Source organism: Canis aureus, chromosome 31 (genome assembly GCF_053574225.1).
Source record: "Canis aureus isolate CA01 chromosome 31, VMU_Caureus_v.1.0, whole genome shotgun sequence".
Taxonomy (NCBI): domain Eukaryota; kingdom Metazoa; phylum Chordata; class Mammalia; order Carnivora; family Canidae; genus Canis; species Canis aureus.
Window position 1 is genome coordinate 13,257,487 of NC_135641.1, and position 15,965 is coordinate 13,273,451.

The 15,965-nt window shown below is 43.3% G+C and overlaps 1 long non-coding RNA gene across 1 annotated transcript; it reads left to right on the forward strand.

Annotated features, from left to right (window-relative positions):
- The first annotated feature begins 615 nt into the window (after positions 1 to 615).
- On the forward strand, positions 616 to 3,411 carry LOC144302190 (uncharacterized). Its single transcript, XR_013369035.1, has 3 exons — positions 616 to 832; positions 2,508 to 2,705; positions 3,213 to 3,411. It is a non-coding gene; the product is annotated as an uncharacterized LOC144302190 (long non-coding RNA).
- Positions 3,412 to 15,965: the final 12,554 nt, after the last annotated feature.

Consider the following 15,965-nt stretch of genomic DNA (forward strand, 5'->3'; position numbering starts at 1 on the left):
TAAGAGCCTTTCGAAACAGGATCCCTGGACCCCATCTCTTGTGGGAGATGGAAATGAAATATGTATTTGGCTGCTGTGGAAAATTAATGTAATTGGCTCCCACATAAAGCTTTGACAAGTTGACCTGTTTGAAATCCAAGGAGGGCTTCGAGCCCCGTATCATATTATCTTCAACGAACCCAAGCGCGCTTCGTGCCCCCCACCCTAAACACACTGGAGGTGAAATGAAATGGAATTTGGGTACTGGTGTTTAACAACACTTCCGCTGAACACAGTTATTATTTTTGCATGTGTAGCTCCGAGATGAAGGGGTTAGGATGATTGGATTTCCGCGTGCATGTGTCTGTGTTGATAGCTCTCAGTTTGGGTTTTCTTTTCTTTGGCAGAGGCCGGGGTTGAAATGTTTGGAAATGTACACGGGCACAGCTATCTTTAGACCCGTTTTCCCGCCACCTTTCGGTGTGGTTTCTAAAATGTACATGTGCAACTTGATTAAATTTAATTGGACTCATTTAGAGGGCGGTACAGATTTCCAGTTTTCTCTTCTGAGAGGATAGATATATTTTATTTTAATGCATAGGGATTTAGGCATGTAAAGCTAATAGGAGAGATATATTGAAATCTTTGCCCATGGAAATGGGCATATAACGTTTTCCCCCAGGGGAGTTTCTTAGGAGGAGATTACTATGGTGAATTAATTTTAGCTGCTGTCCTGTCTGGTTCCTAATTTCAGATAATATGCTCTTGTGATTTATTTAATAGGACCCTAAAATGCAACACCCCAGAGTTTAAGAGAACACAATGATGAATTGGAGAGCATGTGAGAAAGCAGGTGTGTATGTTTCTTCCTTTGAGAAAATCTTCAGGCTCTTGTTAAATCCTGAATTATTTGCATGCATTAATGTACACAGACCCTTCCCTCAGTACCATTTTAAAGGTAACCTCGAAACAATAAGTTAGTAGGTTTTATTGATTCCACATTTAAAAATGGATTGGGTAAGCACCTTATTATTTTTTTTCTCATTTCAGTGCTAGAATGTGTTTCTCTGAGGGAGGCTTATTGCAGCTAAGAGAGAATGGAAGTTAGTTTCTCTCAATGACTTTTAAAACTTCAAAGCATTTTTTACGGATGAGAGTTCTATACCCTGGTGGTCAAGCTTTAGGGTGTCGTCTTGAAATCCTTGGGTAGCCCAAGAAAAAGGAGCGGAGGCGGCCAAGTGGATAGAGGGCTTGCCCGCTGCATCGGGGCCCTGGTGTGACTGGTGTGATGGATCGGTCACTGGCGAAGGACGTGCGAGGGTGCAGCCAGGTAGACGTGTGACTGGAGCGCACAGTCATTCCTCACTGGTCGTGAGACACAGGAAGTACCTGTGCAACACAGGAAAACAAGACAGAAACGAGTGTGATGGTCAGATGGAGATATGTAGAGAGGTGAGAAGGCTAGCAGGTGAAGATAAGACTCGGCAAACTGTTTTATTCCTTGCTTTCCTGAATGTCGTTGTTTATTTAAATGTCCATTTGTTAATGATCATGACTGCAGTGTGGGAGTGAGCAGACCTGGTGAGAGATGTCTTTCTTCCTGTTCTGCCCATGGCAATGGGAGCCACACACACATCAGGGACCCAAGATGTGGGGTGGGGGTGATATGGGTGCAGGGCCATTCCACACTCCAGCAACCAGCCTTCATGTGTTCTAGCCCGTCACAGCTTGAGCTATGCCAATTCATCTCAAGTAAATCAGGCTTCACATGAATTTGATTATTTTCTAATTTTTTTAAAATTTTTATTTATTTATGATAGTCACAGAGAGAGAGAGAGGCGCAGAGACACAGGCAGAGGGAGAAGCAGGCTCCATGCACCGGGAGCCCGATGTGGGATTAGATCCCGGGTCTCCAGGATCGCGCCCTGGGCCAAAGGCAGGCGCCAAACCGCTGCGCCACCCAGGGATCCCTATTTTCTAATTTTATTTTATTTTATTTTATTTTATTTATTTTTTCTAATTTTATTATTTTTAAGAATTTTATTTATTTGAGAGAGCAAGAGAGCGAGAGAGCGAGAGCGAGAGAGAGAAAGAGCATGAGCAGGGAGAGGGGTAGAAGGAGAGGGAGAAGCAGACTCCCTACTGAGCAGGGAGCCTGATGCCAGGCTTGATCCTGGGACTGCAGGATCATGACCTGAGCCGAAGGCAGATGCCTCACCGACTGAGCCACCCGGGCACCATTGTTTTCAAATTTTAAACAGGATATTTAGGTCAGGGTTCTCCAGAGGTACAGAACTCATAGCGAGGTGTGCGTGTGTGTGCGTGTGTGTGTGTGCGCGTGTGTGTGTGTGTGTGATATTGATTGATTGACTTATTGGCTTATTGATTTGCGGATTACAAGGAATTGGTCCGCACAGTTACGGAAGCTGAGAAACCTAGACTCAGGACTGCCAGTGGTATAGCTCCAGTCCAAGGCCACATTTGGTAGGGAGAGATTTATTTCTTACTCAATTTTTTATTCTACTCAGGCCTTGGAAAGACTGGATGCGGCCCACTCACCTGGGCGAGGACCACCTGCCTGACTCAGTCTGCAGATCTAGAAACACCCTCACAGCCACACCAGAATAATGTTCAACATAATTGCTGGGTGTCCTATGAGCCAGTCCAGATGACAAGTCAAAGTAGCTACCATGTGAGGGTTCTCATCCTGTTCAGGCTTTTAGAGGGTGAGGGATGTTTCCAGTGCATTTCCCCTGGGGTTAGCATGCACAGGCCTCACTTGAGTGTCCGGGGCCTCTTAGATGTCCGGGGCCTCTTAGATGTCCAGGGCCTCTATTCTCCTCTCTGCCCAACTACCCCATCAGACCCTGCATGGGGCAGCCCTGTGGTCAGCTTCAAATTTGTGATGAGAGGATAGCCACTCTGAGGCACTGCCTGGGCATTTACAGTAGAAGATTCTCAGCCCAGAGTCTTCACATTTATTTATTTATTTTGAAAGATTTTATTTATTTATTCATGAGAGACACACACACACAGAGGCAGAGACATAGGCAGAGGGAGAAGCAAGCTTCTGCGGGGAGCCCAATGTGGAACTCGATCCTGGGACTCTGGGATCACGACTGAGCCAAAAGCAGACAACCACTGAGCCACCCAGGTGCTCCCAGAATCTTCACATTTAGAGCAGAACCCGAGCATAGGATTCCTGACAGAAGTTCCCACTTTGTTTTGCCCAGGAAACCTTTCAATAAAATCACTTAGAGCTGAGTCTGCAAAAGTTGGTGACCTCCACCTCGACCTCTTTAAAGTAATAGGTGCTGCCGCCCTGCCCTCTGTCTGCTTCTCACTTGTGACCTGGGATGGAGGACTGCCCTTCCCTGGGCTCTGCACCCCTGCTCTGAGATTTGTCAGTAATAAACCTATGGCTTTACTTTCTTTGTGTGGGCGTATTGAAACTGCGCCTTCAACCAGAATGATCCTGAGTTTCACTTCCCCAAAGTAGGAGCCTGGATGCTGAGGGAGCTAGCTGTCACCCTGTGTGGGTGGCCCGTGCCTCTTCATTCAGGAGGCCATAATCCGCATGTTCTTAATTCAATGCACTAGTTACATTAGGCCCCCAACATAACCCCGATTGCACTAGGGACCTCAGATATAGATGACAAACCAACTCTGGGCTGTGCCCTTAAATCTGACCCTCCACTCTGGCCCATCTGTGGTCGCAGTACCTGTCCTGCAGCCATCCAAGACCACTGTCTGAGCATGGGCTGGCCTGCCTCCTCTCCTCAAAGCTCCCACAACTGTTGTTAAGTTCTGGATTTTAACCTTTGCCTAAAGCCTAAGGTCTGCTCTGGGTCCTCTCTGTCTCCCCCAGAGGACGAAGATCCTCTGTCTCTCTCCTGGATTCCTGATGCCCCACAGAACACTGCTCCAACTCAGCCTCAAATAGGTACCTGAGTTGTCTACTCAAAATGAAAATATGGTCATACTCTCATGTCCTCAGGGCCTCTTAAGTGTCCCGTTGGTCTGTATAAAAGTTAGCTTGGCCAGGATATCCCATGGCTTCCTTCGTGAGCTGGACTCTCCCTCCCTGGCCATATCCTCCCCTTTACCGTGTCTCAGCCAGCTACCCTCAAGATCCAAGCATGAGCAGTGCCATACTTTTGCACTTACTAGTCATGATTCAGAAATTTCATTCCAGGGAAGTGATGCCCGATGACACTGTGACCTAACCAAACAGCCTCCACTTTCCCATGTGTCTCCACTGTGGCTGTAGGGCCTTCCCCTGCCTGGACTTCTTGCTTGTGATATCCTGTCTCTTTGAAAGAATTAAGAAATGAAGTCTCAAATTAAATACATTATGGTAGACAGAATAACAAACCCCAAATGTGTCCATGTCCTAAGTACAAGAGTCCCGGACTATGAATTAAATGACAAAAGGGATTTTGCAGATATGTTTGAGTTAAGGACTGTAAGACTGAGACTTGCTCTCCAGGTGACCCAGTGTAATCCCAGGAGTCCTGAATTGTATGCGCAAGAGGAGGCGGGAGTGTGAATTAGACAAACTCAGCCCACCATTCCCAGCTTTGAAGATGGAAGGGCTCCTGAGCCAAGGCATGCAGGCAGCCTCTGGAGGCTGGAAAGGGCCAGGGGAAGGTTGTCCCTGGGAATTTCCAGATAGAAATACTGCCCTGTAGGCATCTTGATTTTAGTTCGATGAGAGCCATGTCAGGCCTCAAAATCAGGATGAGTCACTTGCAGTGTTTTATAAAAAAATATTTTATTTATTCATGAAAAGACTCAGAGAGAGGCAGAGACATAGGCAGAGGAAGAAACAGGCTCCTGACTGAGCAGAGAACCTGATACAGGACTCGATCTCAGGACCCTGGGATCACAGCCTGAGCCAAAGGCAGATGCTCCACCACTGAGCCAATGCTCTTTGGCTCATTTGTGTTTAAAAATTAGGCTGAAAGCTGTATGTTCAAAGCTTTAAGTATTTTATACAATAGCCAACAAGCCCAATGTTTTTCAATAGGATTTCTGACAGATGAGAAGTTATGATTTTTACTCATTAATAAAGACATAACCTTATCACAAAAATTTAGTGCATAGTGATAGATAATTAATTTAGGTGGTAGCTTGTTTTCTAAATGTAAACCATTTGGAAACATCATTTAAATACTAGTTAACTGATGATACATATACAGGCAGCAGATAAACATGATGGTGTTTTTAATCTAACCCGGTAGCTACAGTGATGTTGCATAATCTTTGAAATGGAGCAGAAAACTTCAGATACTCAACCTTATACTACACTCTTAGAAGGATGAAGACACTCAAAGCCACGATCACCAAATATGTACACAAGGAAAGAGACTCTATGTCATCAAATGGGAACTGTGTTGCCAAGTGGGAAATATGAACTAACACCAGGCAACACCACTGAAACCCTTAGATTGATAGAACAATCCTACTTCATGACATAAACCCTTATTTTATAAAGTCATTTATTCAACCAATTTATCATGTATTTCAAACAAGGATAGTAGTATAGGGACCAATTTGGTCATTGGAGATGAAGACGTAGGTGTCATATTTGTGTGAAAATACCCTGAAATGTGTCTATCCGCACCAGGAAAGGCCTAGAGGCCAAGCACTAGAGCCCAGGAGGGTCAGGAATCTCAGAAAGTAGCACCTTATGCTCTGCTGGTCAGTATTCTAACAGAACACAAAGTAGATGCTTGTCCTGATGAATCACCTAGTGTGCCAGTTGTTTTGATTAGTGTGAACTTGGCAAAGCATGTCCCAGTTGAAGCTCTAAATCAAAGATCAACACCAGAGAGAAGTTTGGCTCATTAGAATGAGCTAAAGATTGCAAAAGAGAGAGCAGTCTGTAAGTCATTGCTTAAAGTAGTTTGCTAATCCTGGAACAAACATTTTTATTAAATAATTTGCACTATGATATCTAGAAAAAGTCACTAAATTATCCGAAAGTTGTATGAAAAAGGTTACATGAAAGGTTTGGATTGTTGTCAAATCATGCCTGCCTTTTCTGAATGACACAATTGGAGGAATGGAGTCATGAAGACTTTGGAGACCCCAATAGACCCTGGGCAGCAAGACTGTGGCTCAGAGAAGGCAAGTGTGAGTAGTTGGAGGCCAGGGGCCAGCAGATATGGGCATGTCTCTGAAGCAGTCTGGAACCCTTGGAGAACCTTCCTTTTGCAGAATTATTTAACTTCCACAAGACATAAAGGGGACAAGTCCTCATTAAAGTATATTTAAAAGCAACATTCTCCTCCTAAGGGAGTTTGTGGGAGGCCCTGCCTCGTGTGTGTTTGCTTCTTTTAGAAATAGGCAAAAAGTGCCTAACCTCTTTACTTGGATCCTAAAAGCCGTTCACCAAATGCACCTCTCTGGATGGAGAAGTTCACATGCACTTCAGAAAGCTACCTTCCTGTAGCGTCCCCAGAGCTGAGTTGGAGGAGCATCTCTAAGAAGCAGATCAGGCCAGGTGGTTCTCTGTCAGGGGCCCAGGAAGTGGAGCATTAGCCAGGAAAGGAAGGTCTGGCAGGAAGAGATAGATCCGTCGCAACAGTTGGATACGTATTCCACAGAACATGACTATTCAGTTTGTCGCTTTGTCCACCAGAAGATAGTTGCTCTACTAGCCTGCTTGCCCTGGTCACTGAGGCCTCATTTGGCAAAGGGATAAGAAGGCTTGGGCTGCACAGCACATTCTGCTGGTTTTGTGACCAGATTTAAAGGAAAATAGTTTGCAGTGAGCAGTGGAGTCCACTTGAGACTTGACTTATTCCTGGGAGTCTGGGAAAGAAGAGTCCATTATGGCCTCTTTTAGGGGAAGACTGAAAGATATTTAGAAAAAGACTGAATTTAATTTGCCTTCATTTCAGTCATGAGAGCTAGGGCTTTGGTCTAAAGAAGCCTCCACACAGGCAAACAGGAGCCCATAGCAGTTGGGGCCACTGGGAGGGGAAGGGGTCTCGGCTTCCCAGAGTTGCTACATTATAATATTCAAATGTCCAGTTTTCAGGAAAGAAAAAAGAAGCATACAGAAAAAAACAAGACAGTGTGACCAGATCACAAGAAAAAAAAAAATAAACAGAAACTATCAGTGAAGAAGTCCTACCAGATGTTAAATCACCTGACCTAAATATGCTCACAGAGCTAAAATAAAGCTCTGGACAAAGTACTGAGTTGGCCAGAGGAGTGTGATGGCTGCCCATTGGCATGGACACACGGCAATCACCTGCAAGCCTCGTTTCTACTTCCTGGGGCTCCGATTCAGTGATTCTTCTAGACTTGCCAGGAAAGGATGAATCCAGTCATGATATGAGCATGCATTCTCAGGCTCTTAAAGCCCGGATTTTTCAAGGAGTGAGACCACAGTAAGTCATACTAATCTATGTGTCATACTTGTTGAATAAGAAGTGTTGCTCAGAAGAATCTGCCATAAAAAAAAAAAAAAGGAATAGTGTTGAAACCCAGCCCATCTACAATAAGTCCTGTGTTCCTCAACATAAGCCAAGGAAGAGGAAGGGATGAGACTTTCTCAGATGAAGATGATCATTCCATCCAGGAATTCAGGGGAATTCCATCACCTTGAAACATTCCCATAAGTAATTAAAGGGGATGAAATTTCTAATATTTTAAAAGCCATTAAGGAATCCAGTCATTTGGCAGGTATTAAGTGCTGACTTGTGTCAGCCATGGCACCAAGGGACAGAGAGGATAATAAATGAACACAGCTTCAGCCTGGAAGTGTTTCTCAATCCTTCCATAGATAAGTGGAGCTAATGGGCACCATTTTGATTTCATAAGCTTATTGCAAAAAGGGTTTCAAAGCTGAGTCATATATTCTTATTTCCCAGTGTCTCAGGTAGAGAGTTTTCCCTTTGGTGTAGAGACTCAGAAATTGCCACCTTATATAACAGCGATATAAATAACAATCATGGAATTAAAGAAACAGAAATACTAATGATCACTATAAATCAAATACCTACCCTGTGACAGTTGTTCGGCTTTGTACTTTGTAAAGGTTATCTCTTTTTGATTTCCTCATCTTATGAGATGAGTGTAAGGTGAGTTTCAAGATAATGAAACAGGTTCAAAATGATGGTCACTTACCCGTGCCCATGTGACTGATAAGTAGTGAAGGGTACATCTCAGTACAAACTCCAGAGAGGTGGTACTGCCTCAAGGGGCCCTGTGGGCCGTCTTTCTGTCTCCCTCCCCAAAGGCCATGAAATGGTCTGCCAGCAGGGAAGCGACTTGTACAAGATCAAATAAAGCTAATTGGTGGTCTCTGGTGGGTGAAATCCATGCACCTTTGTCATGAATGTCTTGCACTTTACACCAGTAAGAGAGACTCCCATGGAACTGAACTGATATTTCAAAATATATCTGAAAATATTTATTTTCTATTATTGGAAAGAGAACTGCTTCCCTATGAAATGAACTGACATCTACCCAATATCTTATTCCTTTTTAGGATTGTTATAAAGAGGAGGTATTGGCGATACACATTATAGAATTATTGGTTTTCTTTCAAACACAGATGCTCATGTTGGAAGACAAAGTATCAGTTTAACTACATGAAGGAACGTCAGAGCTTGAGTTACACATGTGAAGTCCACTTAGTATTCTTAAGGACATCTACACAAGCAACAGGTAGACCACGTTAGGCATCTTGTATAAAATATATTTTGAATTGAAAATTATTTCTTTTCATCTCCATATTACCATATGGAGACATATAGGGTATGTGTATCTCTCAGCAAAACACCAGACCTGGCACATAGAGCTGCTGAACACGTGTTTATTGGAAGAAAAGCAGGCACGTCACCCACTGTATTATCCTTTCTCATTCCAGTTCTTTTGCTGTTTTACTACAACCACAGGGAGAATCAAGGAGTGGAGATAAACAAAGGAGCAGCCATATGCCAGAGTTTCCCCATTTCTAGGCAACCCACCCAGATCTCCTAGGGCCTATCTCCACCTACAAAATGAAGAAAATCATCTGCTAACAGTCCCCCTAAACTTCTGTGTTCTATTGACACAAAACAAAGCATAAATATACTGAAAACCACCCAATCCCCACCTTTCATCATTGAGGACTTTGTGTCTGGTGTTTGACACACATCATTACAGAGGCCCCTTTGCTCCTTGTTGCCCAAGGAGCATGACATTTTATTGGACAATTTTGGGGAGCATGGACTCGCCTTTCCTCTACTAGACTGCAGCCTCCCCGAGGGCAGAGGCTGCACCTCATCCTTTCTGCAGTTTCCCTTCTGTTTCTTGGCAGTTAGCAGAAAATAAACACGTATTGAAAGAAAAGTGCTTTTACTATGTATGCTGCATAATAAACCACATAAATCCTTAGTGGTTTCAAGCAAGAAATACATATTATGTCTGAGTTTCTGCGAGTCAAAAATGTGGGTGCAGCCTCTCGGGGTACCTCTGACATAGGGTCTGTCTTGAAGTTGCAGTAAGGGTGTCCAGCAGGGCTGTGGTCTCATCTGAAATCTTGCCTGGGGAAGGATCCACTTCCACTCCCATGCCTGTGGGTGTAGCAGGATTTGGTTCCTTGCAACCTCTTGGCCCGAGGCCTCATTTCCTTGCTGGATTTTGTCCAAAGCCACCCTCACTTCCTTGTCTCATGAGCCTTTCTAGAGCACTGTCAGAGTGAACACATGGGAGGAACAGTGGCCAGGACAGAATCTGCTCTCTCTGTAACATAACTAGGTCCAGCCTGCACGCAAAGGTGGGGGACTGATGCAAGGGTGTGAACACCAGGAGGCAGGATCAGTGCCGTCATCTTGGAAACTGCCCACCACACTGTTCCTCTCAATTCTCACTTGGCCATTTGTGATTTATTTTAGTTTGCATTCATCTTTTGCATTATGCAAACCTGCATCCATCTTTATCCTAGGGGAACACAGATCAAAGATGGGCCTGTTGATAACTCAAACAGTGAATCGTGTCATTGATGAACCCCTTCTACCTTAATCACCATGACACTTTTCTTGATGTGTGAAGCTTCACTTCACATATTCCTCATCCTAGATTTGACATATCCCCTTTCTTTTTTGCAAGTGCATAAGAGGATATGCTTCAAAACACATTTTTCTCATCTTGCCTCATGTTCTCCTAAATTTTAACTGGGTCAGCAATTTACTTTTACTGGGCTAATCGTTTCTTTACATTAGGTGAGTTGTATTATTTCACAAGACCAGTAATTCCTGTTAGACATAGAATTACTGTTAGAGATATAGAATCCTAAAAGATCTTTATGCAACACCGTCCCCTTTAACTGAACATTTTGTAAAAAGTCATTATTTTCTGAAACTGTCAAAAGAATCTTATTTATGGGTAGTGTAGCTTAGTGGATCCGAGCTCAGAGTCTGAAGAACTATACCACCTTGGGTAAATTACTTGATCACTCTGTGCCTCGTCTTCTCATTTATAAAAGAGGAATGATAATGGTACCTTCCTCATTAGGGACGTTGTTGGTATTAAATGACTTAATATTTAGAGAACACTTAGAACAATGGCTGTCTTTTAGTAAGTGCTTTATAAGTGTTTGTTAAATAAAATAAATGGCTTTGGAGAAAGGGTTTAACATTTTCTTGGCAGATGTGCTTGGCGTACTTAATATTATTTCAGTCATTCTTATGAATCTTAACTAATTCTGGTATCCCCAGGAGTAACCATTTAGAATAAATAATTTGTCCTTCCTTTGTATCTCAACCAACACTAGTCTACGTCCCCCTCGGGGAAAGGGACAGTATCTTGCTTCACCCTTTATGTTCCAGGTTTCATACTCTGCCTGGCACATGGAAGGCATTCAATAAACAGTTGTTTAATTAATTTCGTATTGTTTAGGGGTGACAATTTGCAAGGAAAAAAGGGAAGGAGAGATTGTCCTTTAATGGAGTTTGTTTTGGCCACATTTGCGTGCAGTTTAGAAAAGCTAGGTATCTTCTTTTCCACTATATCACCCAGCCAATTAATCAACACTTGAATGAATCCCAAGATAGACCTTTCATTTTGTCTACTTATTAACTTTCATTATGTGCAAGAGCTAAAGTGTAATTGTGAACAGGATGGATTATGCCGTAAACTTTTTTCCTATTACACCATTCCTTCACAAATCCCCTTATTAAAGTGTACCAAGGGTGATATATTATGTTAAGAAGGTTTAAAACATAAGGTGACAATGACCTTCCCTTTAATTAACTATGATGGAAACAAAGGTGAGCACAATGATGATGAAGCTCGGCGGAAAACCATAAATCACCCTCCACACAGGAAGACAGGACACAGCTACAAAAATAACCTTGCGATTCACAGGTTAAGTGAGTGTTCCAATGTGCTGCTTCCACTATTATTTATTTACACATAACTCCATTGTGTCCCGGGCACAAGAGGATGCTCAAGAAATCTGAAAATGAAAGGCTCGCTGCTGCCTGCTGAGACCAGATTTCAGAACCACTTAGGCTCTTCTCTTAAAAAATATCGACATTACCAAGTCTCAGTCTAGTAACAGCTTCCTTCCATAGTTTAAAATTATTATTATTGAGGCATAAATTACATATGGCAAAATACACCAATCTTTGGTGTTCGGATCAATAAGTTTTGACAATTGCACACATTCAAATAATTGTCAGCAAAATAAGACATAGGACAGTTGTGTCACCCAGAAAGTTCCCGGGTGCCCTTTCCAGTTAACTCCCCTTCGGGTATCACCATTCTGAATTTACTAGTTTTGTACTAGCATATACATTCTTTGATTTCATATAGATTGAATCACATAGGGTGTATTTTGTTATGATTTAATGCTTTTCTTTATGCAGGCACCATCTACTTTATTTTTTTTTAATTTTTATTTATTTATGATAGTCACAGAGAGAGAGAGAGAGAGAGGCAGAGACACAGGCAGAGGGAGAAGCAGGCTCCATGAACTGGGAGCCCGATGTGGGATTCGATCCCGGGTCTCCAGGATCGCGCCCTGGGCCAAAGGCAGGCGCTAAACCACTGCACCACCCAGGGATCCCACCATCTACTTTAATTTCTAAATATGTTCCTTCTTCTCCTCCAGCCTGGGCCGGGAGCCAGGGCTCACTTCCCTTCTCCAGCACTCTACTCTAGTCAAAGTACCAGGTAACATCATTGAATGTCTTATCTTCACTGTCCCTTCCTCCACCCTCTGTCCCCAGACCAGTCCCACATTTTCCTCCACATACTCAGAGACAGGAACTTTATGTCCACTGAGTAGGTGTGTCTACTCTCTGACTAACCGAGTTTGTTTCATTAACATGTTTGGAATGCGTCCATTGAGGATGTGTTAGAATTATTCTCAAGGACAGCAAGCTGGGGACTTGTCCCAAGTAAGGTCTCATGGGTCTTTCTTCATGAACGTAACTCAGGAGAGAAGCAAGAGCGGAGTCCTAGATGTTGCTGCGCTGCCCTGGGTGCCATTTCCAGCCACCACCAGCCAGGTGGCCCGAAGAGCTCTCTGCAGTGTGTCCATAGACACACTGGAATGGCAACTGGTCCCCAAGGAGATGAGGACAGACATTGAAAAAGAACAGGACATTGTGAGCATGAAGGTCTTTAAAATAAGTACATTGTATTTTATGGTGCCTGTTTACTCTCATGCCAACTCTCATCCATCTACACGGAGCCAGCCGGCAAATGTTTCTAGAACCTATACACATGGAAAGAAGCATCCATTGTTCACAGCTCCCCTGTGTCAGAGCTGCAGGTGTCTGGTCACCAGGGCGTCACATGGAGAGGCTTGGGGCACAGAAGCTCATGGCCCAGACCTACCCCTTAAGCTAGCAACATGCACCCTCGCAAGGTGGGAGGAATCTTCCCGTGTACACAGAGACTCTACCTTAATAGATGGCTGCCTTCTTCAGATGTGCTCAGTTTTGAGGTATTTTAAGTGACAAAGGTGTTCAGGCAAATTTCCTCTCCACTGAACTAGAAGTTTGTAGACCCGTAACACAGCGAGACAACTCCCTGTTGCTTCCTGTTCATCCCAGAACATCCAAGCCACAGTCTTTGGCAGAGGTCTGCTCCCTCCTCTACCTTCTCCTTGGGGAAAGCATGGCAGGCAAGACTGTTCACGAAGGCATTCACTTTCTGCTTCAGAGCTCTGCTGGTTATAGGCCTTCACCCTAGAAGTCTGGGAACACCGTGAATTGAAGTCCAAATCCACCTCTTACTGCTGGTTCCCCATCCCCCCGCCCCCAGGACCTGGAACAGGGACACCTGTGCCACTCCAGCACCACCTATTTTGCAGAGCTTGTGCCGTGGTCTCTAGCACCATCAGAATTATGTTTCCTACTGACTTTAGCTCATGTGCTACATAAGAGGAAAAAATCATACAAGAGGAAAGGAACTTGTTGAAGTCCATTGAAAAATTAGGATTAGAACGTGAACTCCCAGATCATCTGGCATAGCCATTAGTCCCCAAGAAAGTCATGCAGGGCAATGGCTGTGGAAATGCACGGAAGCACTTGAGGAGTCATCCTGGAAAAAGTTACTAGAGAAGTTAGAGGAAAGATTTTGGCTGGTGGTATCACTTTGGCAAACCATTGGGTATGACTTTGTCCTCCTGTGGTATTCAGGCTCCTTGGGTGGAGGGCAGAAATCATGGGGGCCATTTATGATTGGTCTGGTTTGTTTTGTTTTGTTTATTTTGTGTTATGTTGTTTTGTTTTAGTTTTTCAAAACTAAGCTGCACCACTTTGATATCATCCATGATTCCAGAAGAGAAGAGCTTCAGGGTCATATTAGTCTAATAAGAGTATAGTATCTACCATGGGCTGCATATATATGTATGTTCTCCTAAATTCCATATGTTGAAGCATTAGCCCCCAGTGTGATGGTTCTAGAGACGAGGCTTTTGGAAGGTGATTAAGCTTAGATTAGGTTTATTTTTTTTTAATTTTTAAAAAAGGTTTTATTTATTTATTCACTAGAGACACACAGTGAGAGGCAGAGACACAGGCAGAGAGAGAAGCAGGCTCCTCACAGGAAGCCGGATATGGAACCCGATCCCAGGTCTCCAGGATCACTCCCTGGGCTGAAGGCGGCTCTAAACCGCTGAGCCACCCAGGCTGCCCTAGATTACATTTAGATTAGGTGATGAAGAGGTGGGACCCCTACGACAGGATCAGTGCCTTTAAGAGACAAAGGAGAGAGGGAGGTCTCATTCCAGGAATACTCACCAAAGAAGGGCCATGTGAGGACACAGAGAGGAGACAGCGTCTATAAGCCGAGAAGTGGGCTCTTACCAGAGACCTAACCTGCCAGTACCTGGATCTTCCCAGGCTGCAGAATTGTGAGAAATAAATATCTATTGTTTAAGCAATCCGCTTTATAGCATTTTGCTAGAGCAGCCCATGCTGACTGACAGTATCTGTTCAAAGAGTGGAAGCAAGAGCCTATCTTGCCTTTTGCCTCTCAGTTAGTGGGATTTATCCAATGCGAATACCAGGAGTCAAATAATTAGTGGCTTCTAAGAGCCATCCCTTGTCAGCTCTTGGATCGTGGATATTTCCCATACACAGTGCTCTGGCAATTGGCAAGATGAGAATTTCTGGGTGGCATGATGAGAATGAAGCTATTATTTGACATTCTACCCCCATTTGCCCAAGTTTGGGTATGGAGATCCCGTATAGATTTTTTTTTTTAAAAGAAAGGATTTCAGCCTCAAAGACTATTGTCCTCACGAGCACAAACAATGCATTGCATCAGTCTTGCAGAGCTAGCGACAATTTATGCTGAGTGAGTAGTAAAAAATGCTGATTTAATTATATTTTCTATCAATGTACATTCAGAGGATAGGGTGCTAATAAATTCACATTTTTTACAAGGCTGTTTCTTTGTTAGTACTGCAGAGATCCTTAATAATTTGTTTTTGTTTTAATTTGATAAATGACTGTATCACATTGAGTATGCAAGCATGCATGTGTACAGGGAAGAGGAAATGAGAGAGATGTATTATTCGAGGGAGTATTTTGTTTTAATTTAGAGTAATAGTTTTGTGTCCTGTATGCAAAAGCCAATACCAATATGCCCTAAGTAGGCACATGAGGATATTAGACTATTAATGTGTATATATATTATATATATATACACACACACACACACACACACACACACACACATATTCATGTACATATATACCTATACATTCAATGCCATGGCTGCTCGTACAGGGAAATAAAGCCAAAATTTCAGGGCATACCTGAGTGCAGCCAAGCCTACATCTCTTGCTGTGTCAGTGCTAGATCTGGCCAGTCCTCTTCTCCTTCATGTGCTCCCGGGGCAAGTGGGCACATTTCATGAGCTTTGCTCCCTGGCCTGTGAGGGAGGGAGCCAGGGACTCCCTTGGCTTACTTACTAGGGTAAGTAAATCCCAGTAAGTCCTCAATAACCTTACATACGTGGATAGGTGGGTGAATGAACGAATACCACATCTGTACCAGCAAAATGACTCAAAGCGAAAGCTAAACCACACTGAGGTGAATCAGTATCATGATCTATCACAGGCAGAGGATTTCAGATGATGAGTGTGGTTTTAACTAGTAATGATTACATTTAATCATTTTTTCCTAAGGAAACATGACTGGAATATCTAAATTAGGTGGCATGGAATGAATTAGCATGTTTCTTTTAAATTTTGGGTAAGCATGACATAGGAAAATTAAATAAATTTATCTATGTGTTTAAGATATATGTGGGTGCATGGAGTCTGTAGTTGAAAACAGACAAAATGCAAGCTCCTTTGTGAGCGTTACTACCTACGTGCAGATAAAGCCATACTCAATCTGTATGTTGGCTTCTTAAAACCAAGCTGTGTTTTCCATGCCAGCATCCCGGGCTAAACTGGGGTTTAAATGACATGTTTGGTCACCTGAGTATAGGTGCATTTGTACTTGTTAGAAATAAATACT